This window comes from Heterodontus francisci, chromosome 19 (genome assembly GCF_036365525.1).
Source record: "Heterodontus francisci isolate sHetFra1 chromosome 19, sHetFra1.hap1, whole genome shotgun sequence".
NCBI classification, from domain to species: Eukaryota; Metazoa; Chordata; class Chondrichthyes; order Heterodontiformes; family Heterodontidae; genus Heterodontus; species Heterodontus francisci.
In genome coordinates, this window is record NC_090389.1 from 22,845,385 (window position 1) to 22,871,509 (window position 26,125).

Consider the following 26,125-nt stretch of genomic DNA (forward strand, 5'->3'; position numbering starts at 1 on the left):
GACCGTTTCACCGTCATTGTCACAGCAAGATATGGGCCTTTGTTTTTAATGGTGTGGTTGAGAGAAGAATGTTGGCCAGGACACCAGGAGAATGTACTGCTCTCCTTCAGACAGGATCTTGTATGTTCACTTGAACTGGTTTTCACATCACATAAGAAAGACAGCAGAAGGTTGGGAAACTCCCATTCAACCCGCTTGAATTCCATCAAGATTCGATAAGGAACAACAGGCCTAGGACCCCAATTCACATAATCAACCCACTGCCCATCCATTTTGGGCAGGGTTGCTGTATACCCTTTAAAGGTCTGTCTGAAGATTAGTTCAGATGAGCAAATGGGTACATAAAGTCCCCACCAGACTTTTAACCGCCAGTCAACTGTTTTTCAGGCCTGGAAGCGATTTGAGCCTCCCAACTGCTGCGCTGGGTGGATGCCATGGTCACAGAATCATAGAATGGTTACAGCATTGGAGTAGGCTATTTGACCCATGCAGTCCATGCTGGCTCTCTGCAGGAGCTATCCAGCTTGTCCCACTCCCCTGCCCTTTCTCTGTATCCAAACAATTTTTTTCCTTTAGCTGCTCATTCAATTCCCTTTTAAGAACATAAGAAATAGGAACAGGAGTAGACCATACAGCCCATCGAGCCTGCTCTGCCATTCAATATGATCATGGCTGATTTTGGGCTTCAACTCCACTTTCTCACCTGCCCCCCCATATCCCTTGATTCCCTGAGAGATTAAAAACCTGTCTATCCCAACCTTAAATATATTCAACGATCGAGCATCCACTGCCCTCTGGGGTAGAGAATTCCAAAGATTCACAGCTCTTTGAGTGAAGAAATTTCTCCTCATCTCAGTCCTAAATAATTGGTGCCTTATCCTGAAACTGTGCCTTGTTCCAAATTCCCCATCCAGCGGAAACAACCTCTCAGTGTCTACCCTGTCAAGCTCCTTCAGAATCCATTCCATTCTGCCAGTTTCTCCATCTCCATTGCATCTGTTCTGATGCTGTAACCTTCCATAACAGTGCTTCTGATATATCTTACTTTGTCCTCAACCGAGGATTCCTCCCCAACTGTGGTTGACAGGACCCTCAAACTAACCAAAATCCATCAATGTCAGTTTTGAAGTTTTCAGTTGAGCTCGCCTCAAAAACTTTTGGGGGCAAGAGTTGCAGATTTCCACTACCAGTCATGTGAAGAAGTGCTTCCTGATTTCACAAAAGCAAAATACTGAGGATATTGGAAACCTGAAATAAAAACAGAAAATGCTGGAAACTCTCAGAGGGTCAAGCAGCATCGGTGGAGAGAGAAAAACGGAGTTAACATTTCAATGATATTTCGTAGGAACTCAGTTCTGAGTTCATCTCTGAGCCTGATACAGTCGTTGCACATCATCCATGTTCCCCCAAGAGTCACTGGGTAGCGATCAGGAATGGGAACTCTGGCAGATTTTGCACTTCCTTGCACAAGGGCATCGACTCTCAATTTAACACAGACTGGGATTTGGCTGAGACCAGCCCAGCACAGACCGGGAATCAATTTGATTTGGTCTCTGTGTGTTGTTTTTGCTACACTTTGCCCAGTCTTTATTCTGTAGGCTATTGAGAGGAACTGGTTAAAAAGAGAAAACATTATTTTTTGGCATACATGCTGAAAACCACCAGTAACACATCCACTAAATAGAATATCACTTCCAACGGCTTTACATCCTTACCTTTTATGGTAATGTTTCTGAGCCTTAATGAACACATCTCATGACACCACTACAGTCAAGAGCACAGGCATGTTCCATAATATACACATTACCTTTACTGGATTAACTGTTTTTGTTTAACAGAGTGTACTCTGCCAAAAACCAACAGCCAATACTACACAGTACTGAGTAACTGGGGAGAAGTTTAATTTTCTCCCTAGTCTGTAAAAAGAAATAGATGTTTTATATGGGCAGGAATCTGTTCTCAACCTTTAATGTTAGTGGAAGTGAAGTTGCTCATTCATTCTCCTGTGCCTTAGTTGCTCACTCCATTATTTATTCTTTATTGGCCCTGTGAGGGTGCTGCCAGTGATATTGTTGGCACCATAACACCCAACAATGAGCAGCACCTCCGCAGCTGGGAGCTGCTTTCTACAGCACTGAAAATGGTGGCTGAGCAAGATGGAAGAAAAGCCTTAGAGTGAGGCATTCCAGAGTTGTGTAAAGCAAGGTGAAAGGAAAGGGCTGAAGTCGAGTAAGACATCCCAGAACCAGACTCAAAAACGTGACAGAGCCAGTTCGGTATCGAGAAGCAGTCCAACAATGGAAGGATCTCTGAGCAGACTTTTGGGCTGCAAAGCAACAAAAGTGGCAATCGAAATGCAGATTTTAAATACCCGTTCTGAGGATGGGTGGAGGTAAAGTCTGCAGCTACCCAGACAAGTCAGCTTAAATAAAATGGCACTCATGTCCTGGTGAAGTTCTGACAAAAAATAGGTTCTCACACAGATGAAAACAAGACAAAAGCTTTTCTGGCAACAACTACTCATGTAGAACAGGATGACCTTGACATTGGGAATATACCATAATTCCTTCTTCAGGCTAAGTGGAATTGGAGATAGAGCTGATGAGACCAACAATTCTTGGAGGGAGTCAATGAATTGGCGTACAGTGAGTACATGGTAAAACTCCTTACTTGTGACAACAGCAGCTCAGTCACAATTACAGTCAGATACCCTGTTGATGGCCTCTGCTTCCAAATCTGTAATAAGGTCTATCAAGTATAAAATAAAAGCAAAATACTGCAGATGCTGGAAATCTGAAATAAAAACAGGAAGTGCTGCGACACTCAGCAGGTCAGGCAGCATCTGTAGAGAGAGAAGCAGAGTTAACATTTCAGGTCAGTGACCTTTCATCGTCTGCTTCTCTCTCCACAGATGCTGCCTGACCTGCTGAGTATTGCCAGCACTTCCTGTTTTTATTTCTATCCAAGTATATCCATGTTCAGGCAACAATTCACCACTGAATGTGCAACGTGCCGCAAAAAGGAAAGGGATGACCAGCCTATCACCTGCTGACACTCTACACGGAGTACAAACCAGAAGCTATGGCCCTGATACAATGAGCATTCTGCCAAACCTGTGAAGAATGGTTCCTTTTGAAATCTGCTCAAATAGTCTGACAGTACTGAGGTGATCGAGAGGTTGGGAGCGTTGGCGAAGAGACAGAACTGGATTGCACTGGTTGCCAATTTTCACCTTGGCATGGACAAAAAGCTGGAAACTCTATAATCTCCCCGTCAGTAAACTGGCCTGGATATCAAAAGCAAAACACAACAGTGGAATTTGTTTCTGTTGCCTAGGAACAACATCTTTATGTACAACACCAAGTCATGATGTTTAAATAATGGCAAAATCAGCTACGTCTCACCAGATGAGGTTCATAAGTTCCTGGGAGTGAAAATCCATCCTTACTTTGGATTAAAGGAGGTCAATGGAAAGAGCAACTGGAATCTTCACTCATTAATCTATATAATGTGGCACTAAAGCCAGCACCAGATAGTCAAAACATGCATGAAAATCAAGACTCTTGATATTAATTTCTTCCGATCATCCGTTATAACCTCACCAGAAGATCCGCGGAAACCCAGCAGAAACGGCATAAACAACATTGATGCCATTTTTCCAACATTTCACTGCTCTTCTGGCAGATGGATTGTGAGAAGACCTGTGGATATTTTATCCCTGTTTCTACCTGACACTCACAGGAATCTCCCAAAAACCCTGGTCAACCTAGACAGAAGGGCAGCCAAACCATTCCTTCACCTACATTTCCAAAGAGGTAGAAAACCAGAAAAAGATAGCATTTATGCAAAGCCTTATCATGTTTCTCAGGCAAGTTTCAAAGTGCCTCCAACACAATGAATTACACTGAAGTGTAAATATTATACAGGAAAATATGGCAGTCATTTGCACACAGCAAGATCCCACAAACAACAGTGAGTTAATCTTTTTTTGGTGGTCGTGGCCAGTTCATCGAAAGTAAAGGCCGGCTACCCGACCCAAACCCAACAGGACCCTATGACATGTGTTGGGTTCAGGTTGGTCGGGTCGCACTTCCGGGTCCAGCATGCGGACTTGGGTTGGGTCTGGCCAGGGTGGACACGCTCTATCATCACTTCCGGTAAGTGGCTCCAATGTTAATGCACCTTTTGGACTTGAAAGGTGGTATTGTTACAGTTATTTTAAGTTTGTGCAGATAAGCAACAAAGTGAAAAACAGAAGGTAGGTTAACTGATGGTTGGGTCAGATCAGGTCAGGCGTGGGAAAAAAATGGAAGGACTCGAGCCGGGTCGTGCTCAGGTCGGATATGGTTCTGTCGGGCTCGGGTCGGGCTTCATTTGCAGACCCGAGCCAGCCTTTAATCGGAAGAACGCCCTGCTCTTCTTAAAATAGTGGCATAAGATTTTTAAAGTTTATCTGAACTATTGAAGAAGGTAACTGGGGCTCAGTATAATGTCTCACCTGAAGATTGACACATTATAATGCAACACTCCCTTAGTCTAGCACTGATATGTCAGCCGAAAGAATTGCATCTTGCTGAACATTCTTTTGAACTATTTAGCTTAGAAGTGAGTGACAGCCAGCATCTAAAAAAATTACTTTTTTCTAGGGACGAGGGATGAAATTTGCCCTCAATCTGGAAAAGGTGACAGCATCAGTGTTGATTCTGCATACCCCCACCATACCCCCTCCCCTGCTCTCCCCGGTGCCAGCATTTAGAGCTCCCAGCTCATGCTTTGCATAGATTAGTTGAAGGTCACGTGGCTCTCCACTTCAGCCATCTACACAACTTTGACAACTTCATATAATTCTCTGGGTTCGGACACTCAGTTAGTGCAGTTAGAGTTTATTCTGAATTAGTATTCATTTTACTGTCCATTCTGTAAGGCAGTCTCTCTCCTGAAGGAAGGCTGCACCGTTAGATCCTGACTAACCACAATATAAATGGAGGTAAAAAAAAGCTTTATTCCTCAAGCCAATTTTAATAAGCTGTTATTCTACAGAATATAAACTATATGGACCATGTAAACAGTTAAACCAATGAACAATTTACCATCTTTGCATGATAATGTCCTATGCATGTCACTTTGACTCAGTTTATAGCCTCTCACCTCTGAACTAGAAGGTTGTTGGTTCGGGTTCCATTCCAGCGATTTGAACACAAGATCCAGAATAATCCAGTGTACTGCTGAGGGAGTGCTGCACTGTCAGAGGTGTTATCTTTCAGATGAGGGGTTAAACCAAAGCTTTTTCTATGTGGTCCGATGGATGTAAAAGATCCCATGGCATTTTCTTTTTTTAAAAAGCAGCAGAGTTGTTTGTCGGACTGGCTGCTGTGTTTGTTTACATAAGAACAGTCATTACAGTTAACTACATAAGAACTTTGTAAGTTCTTTCTTTCGATATAACATCAACTTGTTGGATGAATTCAGAGCCTAGGAATTGCCTATACAAGGGGCTATGTTGCTATCCCAGTGGTCCTATGTGGCTTTCCTGCTATGCTGAGAGACACCTGATGACTCTTGAGACATTAAAGGTGATTTTAAGCCCTGTTCGTCTGGCAAAAGCCAGGTGGGCGAGTGGTTAAAATTGCAATGAGCCACTCCCTGCCATCTGATTCTCCGCCCGTGTTATAATAAGGGACTGTATATATGTGAAGAACTGAGAATCTATTTTTCCAGACAGCATTTAATATTTGAGTCGTAATCCCTCACGGGCATTTTAGTTTCAGTTCCACAGTTCAAGTTGCACTGCAAATGGTGAAGTGATTAAAATCGGGGATGTGCAAGAGGCCAGAATTGGAGAAGTTTAGAGATCTCAGACGGTTGTAGGGCTGGAGGAGATTACACAGATTAAGGAGAAGTGAGGCTATGAAGGGATTTGAAAACCAAGATGAGAATTTTAAAACAGAAACATTGCCAATGTTAGTCAGCGAGCATGGGGCGAAAGGCGAACGGGGCTTGATGTGAGTTAGGATACAGGCAGCAATGTTTTGGGCAGGGTAAAAGATGGGAGGCCATCCAGGTGAGCAATGAAATAGTCAAGTCTAGAGGTAACAAAGACATGGATGAAGGTTTCAGCAGTGGATGAGCTGAGGCGGGGGCAGAGTCGGGTAACAGTACTGAGGTGGAAGTAGGAGGTCTTAGTGATGGAGCAGATACTTGTTTGCAAGCTCAGCTTGGGACCAAAAACAACACCAAGGTTGAAAACGGTCTGCTTCAACCTCAGACAGATGCCAGGAAGATTATCTGGTCATTATCACATGGCTGCTTGTGGGAGCTTGCTGTGCACAAATTGGCTCTGCCATTTCCTACTATACAACAGTGTCTACACTTCAAAATGTAATTCATTGGCAGTGAAGCACTTTGGGATATTCTGAGGATGTGAATGAGGCTGTATAAATGCATGTTCTTTCTTATTACTTGCCCATGTGCTACACACAGGCAGAGTCAGCTAATGAGAATGATCTGTAAAGATTAACTCTCACACTGAATTCCTACCCCAGCTTTCAGGCAGCTGAACACTGAATCTATAGTTCAATGAGACTTCACCTTGCGCAATCTGCAATGCTCTGCTTAGCAAAATAACCAGAAGGGCCCATGTTTGTTGACATTGTCTGCAATGCGAATTTATATGAACAGTAGAAGGTGTGTAATATGTGGAAGTTCCCAACCATGCAAAGAAACAAATCCACCAGAGCCCAGAGGGGCTGAGGAGCAGCTCAAGGCAACTGTATGGAGAAGTCAACAAAGTCCAGGCAAGCCTGACACAAGGCACATGACGTCCAAGGTTCGATAGTGCTGAATGAATGTTGCTACAGCAAGTTTTCTTACAAGTGTAATAACTCACTCCTCTGTGGGGCTATTGGGACCTTGTACCTCTCAGCACTAACTCACCCATGTGCTGTACTCATCAAGTCAAGTATTAACCATTCACTCACCCATCTGGCCTGTTTTCTCCTCTCCTAATTACATCAAAATGGTAACGAGCTAGGCACAGATCTTTCTTTTTCACTCTTAGGTATTACCTTATCACCTGGGTGGAGAATGGGTCAGGTTTGGATGCCTGTAATGGAGCTCACTGGATTTCTGGGGTGGTGGGGGGGGGTTGGTAATCTTTGGATTCGAGTGAAATAGCAGACATTTGAGGACAAAGGTATATTCTGCGACTGTGTCTGACATTGCTCCACATTCTTAAAAACCAGAGTACTAATTTATTGGTGTACACCAGAGATGCTTGGGGCTAATTCTCCTTTTCCTGAAGCCCCACGGGCACCTATACCTGCAGCACTGTGTGGAAGAAAAAGGTGTTGGTGCTCGTTACACTAGATCTCCACTCATTGAAGGTGGCATCACAAGCTGGAGCAGAGCTTAATGCTGAGGTCGAATGAAGGCTTGTAGGTCCATTTTAATAACGTGGGAGCCCCACTCTGAGATTTTCTGGACTTTTTTTCTGAGTTAACACAAGATTGACACTTGAGTGAAAACAATGTCCATAATAACTGAGCATCCAGGGTTGCCAGGCAATCAATGGTGCAGGTAGAAGCATTTAATGGGCTGTAAAGAAATTTCTCTTTCCATTTTCTTAAGGCCAAATCTACTCTGCTATTCAATTATTATTTTATTTTATTTTACACTCCTGGCACATGGGTCCTTGTGCCTTTGTACGCAGTGTTTTACTTTATTTTCCCCATAGCACCATTGCAACATTCAATGGGATTCTCACTGTGGGAACCAGTCCTCACCTTCGGAGACTGCTGAGAGTGACAACACCTTGAAGGAGTGCAGTCTAGACCATGGCACCAATGAGCAAGGGACTGCACAGGAGGGAACAGTAAAGAACAGAAATGCAGTCGTTATAGGAGATTCCTTGATTCCTTGCAACATCCGGGTACTGCCTGTGCGGAGTTTGCAAGTTCTCCCTGTGTCTGCGTGGGTTTTCGCCGGGTGCTCTGGTTTCCTCCCACATCCAAAGACTTGCAGGTGATAGGTAAATTGGCTGTTGTAAATTGCCCCTAGTGTAGGGAGGTGATAGGGAATATGGGATTACTGCAGGGTTAGTATAAATGGGTGGTTGTTGGTCGGCACAGACTCGGTGGGCCGAAGGGCCTGTTTCAGTGCTGTATCTCTAAATAAAAAAATTAAAAATCCCTTTCATAAGCAATGATGCCAAATACCAGCACTTGGCAGTGTCACTAAAACGCTTTCTACCAACCAAAACCTTAACAGGAAGCACCGATGCCAGTATTGATGAAGCTTGGAAGTCACTAAGCATCTATAAGGCAGCAGACGCATCATTTGGAAAAGGTGGAACCCGCAACAAGGGCTGGTTTGAGACCTACTCAGCTGAGATGATATCTGTCATTGATGCAAAAAACAACATAAACCCAATAGCTAAGACACTGCATAACCTGAAATAGCCAAGACAGCTGTGCAAGAGATTGGGAGATACTGTGCAAACAAGCACTGGATCAGCTTATGTCAAGAAGTCCAAACTGCACATGACAAAGGAAATCTGTGAGCTATGGATGAATGGATCAAGAGGACACTTGACTCTGCCATCACCAAAGTTGCTCCTCCTGAAGTTGGCAGATGGTGAAGTACTCAGCGATAGAAGTAAACAGATGTCCCGCTGAGCTGAACACTACTGTGAGCTGTACTCCTGTGAGTCGGACATCTCCAGTCTGTGTTCGACGTGCTCCCGCAATTTCCTGTCACGGATGAGTTAGATGAAGAACCCTCATCACTGGAGCTCGAGAAGGCCATAGACCACCTAGCAAACAGAAGGGGACTTGGCAAGGACGGAATCCCAGCCAAACTGCTCAAGCACGGAAAGTCGCATCTATTGTCACGCCTTTATAACTTTCTCCTTCTCTGCTGGAAAGTAGGCTGTGTTCCACAGGCGACGCATGATGCCAAATTTATCAGACTATACAAAAAGAAAGGCAACAGAGGAGACTGCAAAAAGTACAGGGACATCTCATGCCTTAGCATCACAGGGCATACTTAAAAGACTTCATTTACTTGCAGACCAAGTATACCTGGTAGATGTGTATGGATATGATCTTCTCCATATGCCAGCTACAAGAGAAGAGTAGGGAACAGAGCATGCCAGTGGCAGACAGGCACTTTGCCAGGTGAGGAGGCTGCCCAGTAAAACCTGACCTCCATGCGGCTGGTGGGGGGGGGTGGGGGCCCTCCTTATCAGACGCTTTGTGCCCCACCGAGCGAAGTCCCAGTGGCACAAGCCAGCCCCGCTGGAACACCTCCCCTCACCCTTTCAATTGACCCCCACCTGCCTCATTGGGGCCCAACCGATTGTTCCCGACAAGGCCTGAAACCCCACTCACCTTACTTGGGGCCAGCATCCATGCTGCTCCTCTCGCTGAGTGCAATCCCAGCAGTGGCCACTGCTCCCGGTGGCGCTGCTGGGACTGATCAGCTGCAGGCCCCCAGCCCTCTGATTGGCTGGCATCTCCTGGAGGCAGGACTTCCTGCCTCAGAGGGGCGTAAGTCCCAACCAAGGCCAATTAAGCACCTGGGACACGTAAAATCACAGCATGGCTTCCAGGCCCAGTAGGGGTGGGCTCGTCCCCGACTTTTTAGCCAGTGGGCCAGGCCTCCGCCACAGCATAAAATTCCAGCCAATGTCTTTTTTCTGTTGCTTCTTGATAGCACTATCCGGCTTTTGCTGCTTTTCAGTAGGTTTCGATGCTAAAATGAGCTTTTCCCCCATCAGCCCTGTTCTGATTGAAAGACCAGCTTTAAAATTGTGTCAAAAAGGACTTCCCTTGCTTACAAGTGCCACTGGCGTTGGATTTCTACCAAGCCCCCGGGGCACAGTTGACCTTGCATCATAGCACATAGGTCAGTGACAGCCTCCCTGGAGAGGCAAACTCTTCGTTGGCACTGACTCTCGGACATCTGAGCCTCTCGGGAGGATACCTTCTTTTGCGTGGGGGAATCACTTGTCTTTCCTCTCTGTGCCCTTCTCCACAATATGAAGGCCACTGCTGACCCTCCTGTGGCCTCACAGGTTGTTGCGGTGCCGCTGCAGGTGCCTGACCCTCCCCCCTGCTCAGCTGCACTTCCACTTAACAGAGTCCCTGAAGTCTGGATGAATGAGGTCCATGATAGGTGCCCTCTCCCTAGGATCAAGCCCTTCCCTGCCAATGGCCCACCTCCTCTCCCCCCACACCCATGTCACCTCTGATGAAATGGCACTTGCCCATTGCCCATCTTGGAAAGGTACCCCCACAGTTCTGGAACCTTTGCCCCCACTCCTCAGGCGATGCCCAATGCCCTCCCTCCTCCACCTGCCTGACAGTCAATGCTGCCTGTCCTGAAGGCCTTCTCGTAGGAGCATAGGAAATAGGAACATGAGTAGGTCATTTGACCACTCGAGCCTGCTCTGCCATTAAACTAGATCATGGCTGATCTTCTACCTCAACACCATTTTCCCGCACTATCCCCACATCCCTTAATATCTTTAATATCTAGACAACCAGCAATGAGCTCCTGCCTCCATATCACCTCCTTCAACCAGGTAAGGCTCTGAAGCCCCGTGTATCCTGTGCTCTATTAATAAAATTCAAAAACATGAATAAAATCACTGTCAATAGGTCTCTTAAATACCTTAATTGCCTGCCTGCTGCGTTGACTTCTGATGTCCGCCCTCCATCTTTGCCACCATGGACAAAAATGGGATGGGAAATCACAACATCTCCCATCCCAATTTTATGCCCCCTGCCTCTATTCCCATCCCCAAGGTCCACAGAAAATCCAGCCCAAAGAGTATGTTGTACTGGTGCTTACTAAGGAAGAAGAGGCTGACACAATATCAGTAGAAATGGAGATGGTAGAGGCAATGGATGGGGTGAAAATTTATAGGAAGGATGAACTGGAAAGACTAGCTATGTTTATAGAGTGGATAAGTTGCCTGGTCCGGATGGCTTGCATCCAAGGTTACTAAAGGAAGTTGGGGTGGGGATAGCTGAAGGTCTCGCCATGATCTTCCAATATTCCCTAAATATGAGGGAGGTGCCAGAGGATTGGAGAGTGGCAAATGTGGCACCCTTATTCAAGAAAGGGTGTAAGGACATTCCTATTAACTACAGGCCAGTCATCTTAATATCAGTGGTGGGAAAAAATTTAGAAACAAACAATAATCATGGGGAAAAAATAAGCAGGCACTTAGAGAGGTTTGAGCTAATTAAGGAGAGCCAGCATGGATTTGTCAAAGACAGATCGTGCTTGACTAATCCAATTGAATTTTTTGATGAAGTAACAGAGAAGGTTGATGAAGGGAATGCAGTGGATGTTGTCTATATGGATTTTAAGAAAACTTTTGACAAAGTACCACATAAAAGGCTGGTTAACAAATTTGAGACTCATGGAATAGGAAAGTCAGTCAGCTTGGATAAAAAATTGGCTTAAGGGCAGAAAACAAGAAGTCATGGTAAATGCTTATTTTTCAAACTGGAAGATGGTGTTCCCCAAGGGTCAGTGCTAGGACCACTGCTTTTTTTGATTTATACAAATGACATGGATATTGGAATACTAAGTAGAATTTCAAAATTTGCCGATGATACCAAACTTGCAGGAGTGGGAAACAGTGAGGAAGATACAATTGACTGCAACAGGACGTAGAAAGGCTAGCAGAATGGGTAGACAAGTGGCGGATGGAATTTAATACAGAGAAGTTTGAGATGATGCATTTTGGCAGAAGGGATGGAGAAGGCCATATAGACTTAACAGCGCAGTTCTAAAGAGTGTACAGGGACAGAGGGACCTGCGAGTTCATTAGCATAGATCTTTGAAGTTTGCAGGACATATTGAGGGTGTAGTTAGCAAAGGGATCTTGGACTTCATAAATAGAAGTGTTGAGTACAAAAGCAGGAAATTAGGCCGAACCTTTATAGAGTTCTGGTTAGACCACAACTAGAGTATTGAGTCCAGTTCTGGTCATCACACTTTAGGAGGGATGTGAGGGTCCTTGAGAGGGTGCAAAGGGATTTACCGGAATCATTCCAGGGATGAGGGATTTTAGCTACACGGTAAGGTTGGAGAAGCTTGGGTTATTCTCCTCGGAGCAAAGGAGATTCTGGGAGATTTGAAAGAGGTGTACAAGATTATGACAGGTTTAGATAAGGTAGACAAAGAAAAGCTATTCCCATTAACTGATGGTACAAGGACTAGGGGACACAGTTTGAAGGTTTTGGGCAAGATGTGCAAGGGGGAATGTGAGGAAGAACTTTATTTATGCAGTGAGTGGTAATGACCTGGATCCCGCTGCCTGTGAGGTTGGTGGAAGCAGAGATGATCAATAACTTCAAAAGGAAATTGGCTGGGCACTTGAAGGAAATAAACTTGCAGGGCCATGTGGATGGAGTGGGTCAATGGGTCTGACTGGATTGCTTTATGGTGAGCCGGCATGAACTCAATGAGTCGAATGGCCTCCTTCTGTGCCGTAAATGACTCTATGACTTGTGTGTTTCACAGTTAGATCTGTGTTTGCTGTGGTTCAGTGTGTAGCAATCTGGCCTCTGCATCAGAAGATTGTAGGTTTAAGTCCCACTGTAAAGATTTGAATGCATAAGCTAGGCTGATACTCCAGTGCAATACTGAGAGTGTGCTGCATGGTCGAGGTACCCTCTTTCAGATGAAATGTACTATTTGAAGAAGAGCAGCAGAGCTCTCCCAATGTCCTGTCCAATATTTATTCCTCAACCAACACCCAAAAACAGAACATCTGGTCAATATCTCATTGCTGCTTGTGGGATCTTGCTGTGTGCACACATTGCAAAAGAGACCAGGCTTCAAAAAGTACTTCATTGGCTGTAAAGCATATTAGAATGTACTGAGACAGTGAAAGGCCCTATATAAATGCAAGTTCTTTCTTTTCTGTGTTTCCTGTAAATATTGCATCACGAGCTGGAGGTGAGGAGATCCTACATTAAAGGCACAAAATAGAGTCTGAAGCTAAATGCTGCTAAGCTATAAAAGCAACAGATCATCTCACCAAGAATTCCAAGCATTACTTCGTTCTAAAGAAAGGAACCACTATGAGTTATGGACCATTTGTAAGCCCTTGTCACTGGTGAGATTATCCGCATCAATCATATGGGGGATGACAGCATGACAACTCCCATGAACTGAGGAAATGTTTTTATTTCGCTTAACAGTTTCCAATGCACTTGTGCAACCTTTGGTGAACTGGAACCCAGTACAGCAATTAATACTATGGTGACTGCTCTTACAACCAACTAGAAAATTGTTTTGATCGTGCTAATTTTCAAGACTATAAACATCTTTTTGGAGCACATAAACTTAGGACTTCATCTCAATTTGTGTATTTTCTATTCCTCGAAGAGCCCACCTGCTTCCCTGTCAGTCTGCATTGTGATTTCATTGGTCAAAGACCTTGCAGACAGAAAGGTTACTTTCAGTAGCCTGGGCCTGACACAGTGGCTGTAAATGTCATTAACTTTCCAACCTTCCACGGGCCAGCATTTCACATTGAGGTTTGCAGTCAGATCCGTTGAACAGTATCACCAAAGGAGAAAACATTCATCGCACAGCCAGGCCCCAGCCTGAGATCCCTAGCTCAGCAGGGGGGGTGTTCAGTGTTTGTGTACACAGCCCACCTTCCAGCAGGAGGCCAGCAACTCTGTATTCCTTCAAAGCCCTCAATCATCAATCACAACCACACAACTGAGCATCAGGAGAATACCCGTGCACGCCACTTGCTCTATCCAGTCACAGTCTGGAGGCAGCCAGCAAACTGAGACAAATAAAGGATGTCTGGTCATCTGTTTATTTTCCCGTAATTGTAATTGTCTAATTAAAAAAGTCAGGTCGAATGCAATGGATGAATAGTGCAAAACCACTTGATTTATAACTGAACAGTGTTCTGGGGATCTGGGGTTGAGCTGTCCTGTCACACCATTCTCGGATGGCTTTGACCACTTAACAGAGGAGTAAATGCCTTTACCAGGCATTCTGAAACTCTATCATGTGTATTGATTGATGCACATAGTCAATGTGGCTGTACTGAGCAAGCCCTTCTTGGAGGTCGCATGCTATGAAGGTCTAAAGAAACACTTTAAGAACTGTCGATATCAGTGAGGGTAATTTTCGGCATCAGTTAGACTTCCCTTTCTTGTGGATATGAAATCTAAAACACCTAGGGTATGTGTGCCTCATTTGTCCTGTATGTCTTTCCACCATATAACTAATGAAGGAAATACAAGGCTTGGGATGACAGCTGCTTGAAGACAATGTGTAAACACACACTCCTATATCCACAGTTTAGCACCTATCTGGATTAGTTAGAAGACTGAATGCCGTGTAACAGCTTTTAAATTGGCAAGAGGGTTTGCAACAATAGTGAGATGGAAGTGCCAACAAGGACACCTGTTCACAGCTGATTTTGTGGCTTTTGCCATCTGAAATACAAAGTGACCTATGAATACTGTCTCCCGTCACAAAATAAACTTCTTAGGTAACTCCTGCATTATTTCTGGATATTCTTTTATATTTGTTAATGGGATGTGGGCATCACTGACAAGGCCAGCATTTGTTGCGCATTCCTAAATGCCCTTCAGAAGATGATAGTGAGCCATCTTCTTGACGTGTTGCAGCCCATGTTGTCACGCACATCGGAGGTGCGATGATACAGCATCCATGGAGTAACTCTGAAGAGTTATGAAAAAACAGACTTTGTCTTTAAAAAAAAATCCAAAATGCCCACCAAAGAAAAGGGGATTAACTTCTGTTTATTCAAACAGTCTGACAAAGGCACAGGACAAATCTTCAAAGCTGAAAGGTGATAATGAAACCCATCTCACGCCTATCCTAAAAACATTCCAGAATTGAATGTTTTCATCTAAAACAAAGGAAGTGTGAAGTAGCCATGTCCTGGGCCATTGTGCAATCTGCATGGGGAGAAACCAGAGTGTCTCCTAACAGGAGATGAGAAGTGACAGTTTTACCTTTTAAAAAAGACAGTCAGAAACAGAGAGAGAGAGAGAGAGAGACTGACCCAGAAGATGAAGCTACATATAACTGCTTGCATTCCAGAATGCCAGAAAGCATATGCCCTGCTGGAAAAAATCCGACATCTATATCATACAGCAGTGATCTGAGTGAAGAATCATCATGTCTGGCAGGGGTAAAGGAGGCAAAGGACTGGACAAAGGTGGAGCAAAGCTGCTTCGTGATAATATGTAAGGCATCACCAAACCAGCAATCCGCCGCCTGGCTCGCCGTGACGGGGTCAAGCGGATCTCGGATTTGATCTATGAAGAGACTTGCGAGGTGCTGAAGGTTTTCCTGAAGAATGTGATCAGGGATGCGGTCACCTACATTGAGCACGCCAAGCCCAAGACGGTTACTGCCATGGATGTGGTGTACGCTCTGAAACGGCAGGGCTGCACTCTCTATGGATTCAGTGGCTGAACAACTCTCGGCTCTTTCCAGCAAACACACATCATACAGCAGAGAGAGAAAGCTAGAAGTGACCCACCATCTTCAACAGAACCTTCAATCAAGGACAAATCTACAATTACCACAAGCCTGCAACTATCTGGACATCGAGTCTTATCTTTGAGTCTTATCATAACCCTTCTCCCCCACAAAAAACCCACCTACCACTTTCCCTTCTCTATCTGTTTCTCTTTGTGTGTGTGCGTGTGTGTGCATGTGTGTGCGTGCATACGTGAGCAAATGTGTGAGTGAATGAGGTTGCAATAATTTTGGGATAAGGCATAGTGAGCAATAAACAATTGACTTTCTGTTTATAAAAACATACAAAAAAAAACCTGTTGCTGTCTGTTTATTTGAAAAATAAAAAGGGACTAAACTCTTAACACAAATACAATTGCTGTGGTCAGGTGGGGAGTTGAACAGTGGGAATCACCCACATCGCACCACATGGCCCTAACAATGTGGTGTAGGTACACCCATAGTGCTGTTAGTGAGGGAGTTCCAAGATTTTGACCCCGTGACAGTGAAGGTACAGCAATATATTTCCAAGTCAGGATGGTGTGTGGCTTTGAGGGGAACCTGGAGGTGGTGGTGTTCCCATGTGTCTGCTGCCCTTGTTCTTCCAGGCAGTAGAGATTGCAGGTTTGGAAGGCACTGTTGAAGGAACCTTGGCGAGTGCATCTTGTAGATGGTACAACTGCAGCTACGATATGCCGGTGGTGGAGGGAGTCAATGTTTAAGATGGTGAATGGGGTGCCGATCAAGCAGGCTGTTTTGTACTTGATTGTGTCAAGCATCTTGAGTGTTGTTGCATCTGCACACATCTACACAAGTGGGGAATATTCCATCACACTCCTGAATTGCGCCTTGTAGATGGTGGACAGGCTTTGGTGCATCAGGTGGTGAGCCACTTGCCTCAGAATTCCCAGCCTCTGACCTGCTCTTGTAGCCACTGTATTTATATAGTTTGCCCAGTTAAGTTACTGGTCAATGATAACCCCCAGGATGTTGATGGTGGGGGGTTCAGCGATGGTAATGCCATTGAATGTCAAAGGGATGTGGTTAGGCTCTCTCTTGTTGGAGATGGTCATTGCCTGGCACTTGTCCAGCATTGACAATGTTAATGATAAGCCTAAATCATAGAAGGGGAAACAGATAGATCAACCACATTATATCCCACAACTTTGAAAGTATTAAGGACATGAATTATGGTATTAGAAAAGCCCATTAGGCCCATCTAGCCACTTCCTTCCGTGGGCATGCATTCTGCTCTATCATGCACTTTACACAATCACTCAGGGGAGTGGGAGTGGTCGGGCGGGGGATGGTCCATTCTGCAAAATGTTACATTGACCCCAAAGGTAATGGACTGAAACTCCAGAATATCCAACTTTAGAATCTCAGTTTAGCAACCCTAGCTCAATTCTGTTTTTGTCAGATACCCACAAAGTTTCTAGCAAGAGCCATTGGAGAGCAATCAGGAACAGGAATTCCGACTGATTCTTTTCCTCCCTATTCAGGGATTAAAAACTCAATTGTAGCGCTCGCACTGTAATGACCTTACACATCCCCCTTCCACATCCTAAACCTATCATCTTCTGGATCCACCCCGGAAACATTGTTATGTCACCCGACTTCGCCTCTGCCTGAGCTCATCTGTTGCTGAAACTCTCATTCATGCCTGTGTAACCTCTGGACTTGACTATTCCAATGCACTCCTGGCTCGTCTCCCACATTGTACCCTCTGGAAACTCTGTTGACCATCTCCTTATTCACATCAAGTCCCATTCCCCTATCACCCCTGTGCTACATTGGCTCCCAGTCAATCAAGGAACCATGATTTTCACATTCTCATCCTTGCTTTCAAATCCCTCCATGTCCTCATTCCTCCTTAACAATATAATTTCCTCCAGTCCCACAGCTCTCCAAGAAATCTTCATCTATCTAATTCTGGCCTGTTAAGCATCCCTGATTTTAATTATTCCACCATTGGTGGCCATGCCTTTTGCTGCCTAGGCCCTAAGACCTGGAATTCCTTCCCTAAACCTCTCCACTAATCTTTCTTCCTTTAAGATGCTCCTTGAAACCTACCATTTTGACCAAACTTTTGGCCATTTGTCCAAATATCTTATGTTGCTCAGTGTCTAATTTTGCTTTAGAATGTCATGAAAAGCCTTGGGATGTTTTATTACATTAAAGGCGCTATAAGTTTGTTGTTGCTGTTGTTGCATCAGCATTTGTAATTTGATGCTTACAGAAGTGTTACTTATCAGTTTGAATTTGTAATTTAGAGACCTTCCCTTAACAGTCATCGTACAATGATGTTTCAATTAGCAACTGGTTTGAAATAAACTGCTCCAGGAGTTCGAATAGCAGAGGTTGCATGCAACTGATGTTGTTTTTAAATCTTGGAATGTAGAGAACCCTGAAACAAATACAAAATAAAAACCTTATTGCCACCAATCCCCCAGCTGAGATCAGCTAAGGCTCAAAGAGAAAGAATTAACATTTGTATAGCAACTTTCACGATGTCATGACATCCCAAAGCACTTTACAGCCAATGAAGTACTTTTGAAATGTAGTCACTGTTAGATTAGATAGGAAATGCTGCAGCCAAAATGAACACAGGCAAACTCCCACAAATAGCAATGTGATAATTAACAGACCATTTGTTTTTAGTGATGTTGCTTTAGGGCTAAATATTGTCCAGGACACTGGGGAAAACTCCCCTGCTCTTCTTTGAAACAGTGTCATGGGATCTTTTACACCTGCCCAAAGGGGTTAGATGGGGCCTTGGTTTAACATCACCTCCAACTCCAGTACCTTTTGACAGTGCAGCATTCCTTCAGTAGTGCACTGAATTATCAGCCTGGATTATGTGTTTATGAGTAGGACATAAAGCCACAACCTTCTGAATTAGAGATGAGAGTGCTACCACTGAGCCACGGCTGACAGCCAGAGATTGGAGCTGGGATTTTCCTGATGTATGGTTTGGTACCATAACATTATGCATTTACATAATGCACCACTGGAACAGCTTTGCAAATGATCATTTGCATCCACCCCAACCCCTCAAAATTAAGAAGGATAGAAATTAAATAATATTAAGGATAATACACTGTGTTTTAATCCATCCATTTTAGTGGTTTAAATTAAAATATTGAAGAAAATTACTTCTGAGAAGAATGGCGTGTTTACAGTGGCCTGTTGACTTGCTAGGTCAAAGTTTTAGGTTATACTATGACAGGTAAGCAAGGAGTCAGGAGGGCTAAAAGGGGTCATGAAAAGTCATTGGCAGACAGGATTAAGGAGAATCCCAAGGCTTTTTATACGTATATAAAGAGCAAGAGGGTAACCAGGGAAAGGGTTGGTCCACTCAAGGACAGAGGAGGGAATCTATGTGTGGAGCCAGAGGAAATGGGCGAAGTACTAAACGAGTACTTTGCATCAGTATTCACTAAAGAGAAGGACTTGGTGGATGATGAGTCTAGGGAAGGGAGTGTAGATAGTCTGGGTCATGTCGTTGTCAAAAAGGAGGAGGTGTTGGGCGTCTTGCAAAGCATTAAGGTAGATAAGTCCCCAGGGCCTGATGGGATCTACCCCAGAATACTGAGGAAGGCAAGGGAAGAAATTGCTGGGGCCTGGACAGAAATATTTGTATCCTCATTGGCTACAGGTGAGGTCCCAGAGGACTGGAAAGAATAGCCAATGTTGTTCCTTTGTTTAAGAAGGGTAGCAAGGATAATCCAGGAAATTATAGGCCGGTGAGTCTTACGTCAATGGTAGGGAAATTATTAAGAGGATTCTTCGGGACAGGATTTACTCCCATTTGGAAACAAGTGAACTTATTAGCGAGAGACAGCATGGTTTTGTGAAGGGGAGGTCGTGTCTCACTAATTTGATTGAGTTCTTTGAGGAAGTCACGAAGATGATTGATGAAGGAAGGGCAGTGGATGTTGTCTATATGGACTTCAGTAAAGCCTTTGACAAGGTCCCTCATGGCAGACTGGTACAAAAGGTGAAGTCGCACGGGATCAGAGGTGAGCTGGCAAGATGGATACAGAACTGGCTCGGTCATAGAAGCCAGAGGGTAGCAGTGGAAGGGTGCATTTCTGAATGGAGGGCTGTGACTAGTGGTGTTCCGCAGGTATCAGTGCTGGGACCTTTGCTGTTTGTATTATATATAAATGATTTGGAGGAAAATGTAGCTGGTCTGATTAGTAAGTTTGCGAACGACACAAAGGTTAGTGGAGTTGCGGATAGTGATGAGGATTGTCAGAGGATACAGCAGGATATAGATCGGTTGGAGACTTGGGCGGAGAAATGGCAGATGGAGTTTAATCCGGACAAATGTGAGGTAATGCATTTTGGAAGGTCTAATGCAGGTGGGAGGTATACAGTAAATGGCAGAACCCTTAGGAGTATTGACAGGCAGAGAGATCTGGGCATACAGGTCCACAGGTCACTGAAAGTGGCAAAGCAGGTGGATAAGATAGTCAAGAAGGCATACGGCATGCTTGTCTTCATCGGTCGGGGCATAGAGTATAAAAATTGGCAAGTCATGCTGCAGCTGTACAGAACCTTAGTTAGGCCACACTTAGAATATTGCGTGCAATTCTGTTCGCCACACTACCAGAAGGACGTGGAGGCTTTGGAGAGGGTATAGAAGAGGTTTACCAGGATGTTACCTGGTCTAGAGGGCATTAGCTATGAGGAGAGGTTGGATGAACTCGGATTGTTTTCACTGGAACGGAGGTGGAGGGCGACATGATCGAGGTTTACAAAGTTATGAGTGACATGGACAGAGTGGATAGTCAGAAGCTTTTTCCCAGGGTGGAAGAGTCAGTTACTAGGGGACATAGGTTTAAGGTGCGAGGGGCAAAGTTTAGAGGGGATGTGCGAGGCAAGTTCTTTACACAGAGGGTGGTGAGTGCCTGGAACTTGCTGCCAGGGGAGGTGGTGGAAGCAGGTACGATAGCGACGTTTAAGAGGCATCTTGACAAATACATGAATAGGATGGGAATAGAGGGATACGGACCCCGGAAGTGCAGAAGGTTTTAGTTTAGACAGGCATCAAGATCGGCACAGGCATGGAGGGCCGAATGGCCTGTTCCTGTACTGTATTGTTCTTTGTTCTTTTGTTCTTTGTTCTTTGTAGGTCAGCCTACCCCTGGCTGGCTATTTTGTCACGAGACACTTAATTGTTCTGTGCAGGCATATTTTAACATGCCAGGCTTTGTACTCCATTGTGTTAATGGTGTCATGAAAAGAAGGCATTAAATCACAGGCTCCAATGCGCCATGCTCAGCCAGCCCGAGCTTCAATTGTCCAAATTTCAAATAAATCCTGGCTAATCGGGATTCTTGGCTTGCCCCATTATACATTGTTCCTCCCTGGAATGTATGAGTATAAATCAACATAAGAATGGGGATGGTTTGAAAGGAGAACTTCATTAGTGTTAAATGAGAATCAATGACTGGGGGGAGCTGGGGGGTGGGGGTGCATTCCAGGGCTGCCAACCCTGAGAAAATCATCAATAATCTAGTACGTAATGGCAGTTGGCCATCTGTGATCTTTTTCCCTTGGAATTGGCAATTATTAATCACTGCCCCTCCCTCCCCAGCCCTCCCAGGCTACATACTGAAATCAATGGATGCACTCCAGGAAACCTCAGGTGGAGAGAGCAGACATGAGATATGGTGGGCATTAGGATTGCCAAACTTCCAATATTGTCCTGGAAGTTTCCAGGAATTAAAGATTAATCTCCTGAACACTTCTGACAGACACCAAGGAGAAAAATCACCGCGGCATAAAAACATTGCTTTTCTTTTCTGTTTTTTTTGAACACTTTAATTTATTAGTTAAAAAGTATTGGAGGTGTGAATAAAGGCTGTTTTTGATTGATGGTCAGGAATCAACCAATCAGTTAACAAAAGCAAAATCAGTTTGCTCTCCAATTGGTGTGGAAGGGCACAGCATCACAAGGATAGATGCAGTGGTTGACCAATGGCGGGAGTGTGTGAATGGGATGTTGGCAGCGAGAGGCCACATGATAAAACCTCCAGGTTGGCAATCCTAGTAGACAACCATGAACTTGAAAATTCAAGACCAAGAAGGTTCCTCAACCTTTCCTTCTCCTTTAAAGGAAGGATTGATCCTGCTTTATTTTGGTTTGGTCAAGTTCAGCACTGGGAAATGAAAGATTCAATACATGCTGGACGATAGTGTAAAATGGCCAATATCAAATCAGCTGCCCATTATACTTCTCTCCAGATTTTCATTCCCATTAATGTCTAAGGGGTGGCTAATTCTATATGATTTTACATTATCGCCCAGACTCAAAATGACCCCAATTGTAAACAGTGTAAGAAACAAACATTTCAAAGACAAGTTGGATGTGATGTATAGAGCTGCTCTGACTTCAACAAAGTCCTTTATTCCTCACTTCAGAAACCAGCCCCGATACACACGTGACATTTTCATTTCCCACAGCAGCTACTCTTATGGTCTTTGAGACAACTGCCGCTTGGATTTGTATCGCCCCGATCACATGGAAGAATGTCAGAGAAGGCATTACAAGGAGGAATGTGTTGAGTCAGAAGCAACAAAGTTGGGGGGATTGTGGTGGAGTTGGGGATAGGGGATTCCAAAGGCAGAATCTAAGGGACAGGTTTTTAAGAGGCTTTTGCAAAAAGGAAACAAGGAAGTGTTTCATAAAAAAGGGCCATGCAGTCTGTAGGATAGGCCTCCAATGCAGGAACAATCTAGAACTGGCGGGGTGGAACATGTGGCCTGGGCCACTTGGCTGGACAAGATTGCTGAGATAAGGTAGAGTGAGATGCTAAAATGACTTGAAAATGAGGATAAGGACCTTGGCATTCATATCATAGATAACTATCATAGAGTCATACAGCACTGAAACAGGCCCTTCAGCCCACTGAGTTGGTGCTGACCATCAACCACCCATTTTATACTAATCCTACATTAATCCCATATTCCCTACCACATCCCCACAATTCTCCTACCTACACTAGGGGCAATTTACAATGGCCAATTTACCTATCAACCTGCAAGTCTTTGGCTGTGGGAGGAAACCAGAGCACCCAGCAGAAACCCACATGGTCATAGTGAGAACTTGCAAACTCTGCACAAGCAGTACCCAGAACTGAACCCGGGTCGCTGGAGCTGTGAGACTGTAGTGCTAACCACTGTGCCACCCACTGAACCTGCTAGGGGTGATGACTAGATACTACTTTGTGGAAAGAGGACTCAGGATGCAGAGTTCTAGATGAACATAAAAAGTAGGAGGAAAGGACAAGCAGTATTTGAGAAATCAATCATTGAAATTGCGAAGGCTCCAAATGGGGGATTCAGCAACTGACAGAAGGAAATATTGGTGCTAGTGGGCAACACTCCTGGCTCTTAGCAACAAAAGGACAACTCAGGGTTGAACATAAAGTCCTAGATTGACACCATTGGATTCAGCCTGAGTGGGCATCCAGACAGATCGATTGAGTTGGAGCCAGAGACCCACAGGCACAGCCTGAGGCAAGAAGGCAGCCTCAGTCTTGCCGATGTTAAATTGAAGGAAATTTCAGCACAAGATGTTGGACCTGCAGTTGGATAATAAGGCAGCACCCTCCGAGTTTTCAGTAGTGACAGGGAGGTAGAGTTGGTGTCAGCAGCGTGCCTATGAAAGCTGAAGCTATGCTGGGAGATAAGGATAGCTAAGGAGATGGATTATAACCTAGAATGGAACCCTGAAACATGCTGTAGGATGGTGTGTCACTGCACACCACTGGTTAGTGTGGGAAATGGAAATAAATATCAGACTAAGTTCTATGCAGCATGCTGCCAAGGGTGGGGTTCAGGAATATTGTTAGAGTGAGGCAGGGGGTCATTTCTTGTGACCGGGCCATACTTGATGTTTGTTCTGTTCCTCAGCCTTGATATAATGAACACAACTTCACCAAAAAAAAACCCCTAAACTACAGACTAACGGCAGAGACTTTTTCTCAATTCAGTAAAATTCTAACCTTATGAGCTGAAAACAAACTGAATAGTAAGATCTTTCCTTTGGTTTATTTGGGCTGCCCTCTCATGTGCCTGTCTAAGTGCCTGAAGTTTGAGAATGGAAATCCGGCGAAGGGATAATGTAAAATGATTTACACTTGTTAAATATTATTGCTGATCATTGTGGCTATGTGGAATAGCATGCAATATAAATAATAAGGCAATGAAAGGTGCATTTTAAGCTCTAGAACACCCAGCTGCCTGACCATGTAGGGGCAAGAAGTTCTCCTCAATATATTTAACATTATACCTACCAGGGCTGCCATGATAAAGAATTGTGGCAGTGGCCAGAGAATAAAAAGGGTTATTTTGTCTATCTATACCAGCACAAACAACGATAGGAAATGCAGGACTGAAATGAGTCACAATTCACTCCAGGACAAGATTGTACTCACAGTAACTATACTGGGACACAATGTACATTTTGCATAGCAGATATATTAACATGTTATATAATGCACTGGGAGTAACTGTAACTCTGGGGAAAAGTGTAAAATGGGCAAGAGTGAATTAACCACCCATTATAAGCCTGGCCCACTTTTCTCTTGGTGGTGTATAATCAGCGATTAGTTGGATATCACCATTGGCCAAAGTTACAATTACTCCCACTGTAACCAAGGAATACAGTGGGACTAGGTAGGTTTCTGCCCATGTTTCACTCAGAGAAACAGCAGTTGTGTTATGCTATTGGAGGGCACATGGAGGTTAGAAAATTAACAGAGGTTGGCCATCTGTTGACAGTGGGGGGGAAAATTCAGTCACCCTGGGCCAGTCCTCAGTAAATGAGCCACCAGCAGAGTCAGCGGCTAACGTTTGTTAGCCGGTGAAAGCGTTGCATTGTGGATAGTGAGGAGGAAAAGGGAGGGGAAATTCTACTTCTGAAGAAATAGCATGATCATCCTAAAAAGCTGTTGAAAGTGGATGCAGACTACAGACCTTCCAACCTGAGGAAAGTTTGACAAGGGGGAAGGTTCAGCCAAGTGCACCAGACACAAGGTGCAGCCAAATTGGCTGGGGATTCAGGGGCTTTCTGAGGCCACAAGAAGATGTCTGTTGTCACAAACCCAAAATTTATTCTGTGTGATATAAATGATCTCAGTAAACTAAGAACAAAAATAGGATAAGTGTATGGGTTTCTAAAAAACGCAGGTGTTAGTAAAAGAGAAAGAAAGACTTGCATTTATATAGCGCCTTTCACAACTACAGGACTCTTGAAGTACTTCTGAAGTGTTGCCCTTATTGTAATGTATGCGTCATTCTCAAAATGTGGGTGAGTGGCTAGCCCATCATCATTCTTTCCCCTATCATGCATAATATACATGGTACATGCTTCATTCTGAAAGACAAGTAAAGATTTCAGCTGTAAGTAATCTTGTAGCTTTACCTCAAACCAACCTAAGGATTAATAAATTCATCCCACAGACAGATTTCCTGTGCTAGCACTTATATTGGACAAGAAAAGAATAAGAAATGTTAAATGTCTGTATTTTCAGACCATTTCTCATTGCCGAGACATTTGACAGGCTCTGAACAAGCTATTAAGTTAAGCCAGGAAACAGTTCCTCCCAGATACAGCAGCCAAGGAATTAATCCAAGAAGCCAAGAGCTGCTTTACAATGTCTGAACTTTGCCAAATCCAGTCACTTACTGAAGTATATTGGAAGACCGCTGATGTTTTTTACTTCTTTCAAAACAATTAGATTCCCCCACTCCTCAAGGTGCCGCTTTTGCATTTCCATAGGAGTTTTTCCCCAGTCTTCTGACATTTATGCAATTTCTCTGCTGATTCCACTGGTGTTCCAGGGAAATTATGGCGGGAGGCATAGAAAATGACGGCAGAATTTCCAGGCTTCTGGTTCTTGCTGGAGTACAGTTCCAACATCATCAGTGGCCCTCTGCTATCTCTACCAACTGGCAATTCTTTATTTGTGCATCTTGACAGAGAGCATTGATGAGCTATTTGACCATGGTGAGCATCACAGTCAGGTCCACCCACACAAGAGTGACCCAGTGGGGACATAGCATAGCAATCAGAAGTAGGCATCCTGAATGATTTTTCTTTCCCTCCCTTTAACCCAGATCGCTGAAGACAGTTGAAACACCTTAGCTGAACCTTTGCAGAAAATTTTGAAAATTTGGAGGGCTACGGGGAAAGAGCAAGAGAATAAGACTAACTAAATTGCTTTTGCAGAGAGCATGAACTCGATGGGCCAAATGGCCTCGTTCTGTGCTGTAACTATTCTATGATTCAATTAACTGAGCTAACACGGTCCAGACCAGGATTCAAACCTGGATCCTTCTGTTGTGCATGGCTTATTTTCATGTAATCTCAATTCACAGAGTCAGCTGGGAGCTTTTTACAGTCTAAAATCAAATCAAAGCTCAGTTCTTGAAGATAGCAGCTCACTGCCATGTTCCCTTCTCTACATTCTTCCAGCGTCTTTACAAATTATCACAAAGTACAGGCATTGGGTTTCCTATTTTCTATGAATTAGTTTTTTTGCAAACCCAGTAGAATCTGCTTATAGTG

General features: G+C 44.2%; 1 pseudogene; it reads left to right on the plus strand.

Annotated features, from left to right (window-relative positions):
- Positions 1-15,195: 15,195 nt before the first annotated feature.
- LOC137380370 (histone H4-like) lies at positions 15,196-15,495 on the plus strand (annotated as a pseudogene).
- The last annotated feature ends 10,630 nt before the right edge of the window (positions 15,496-26,125 follow it).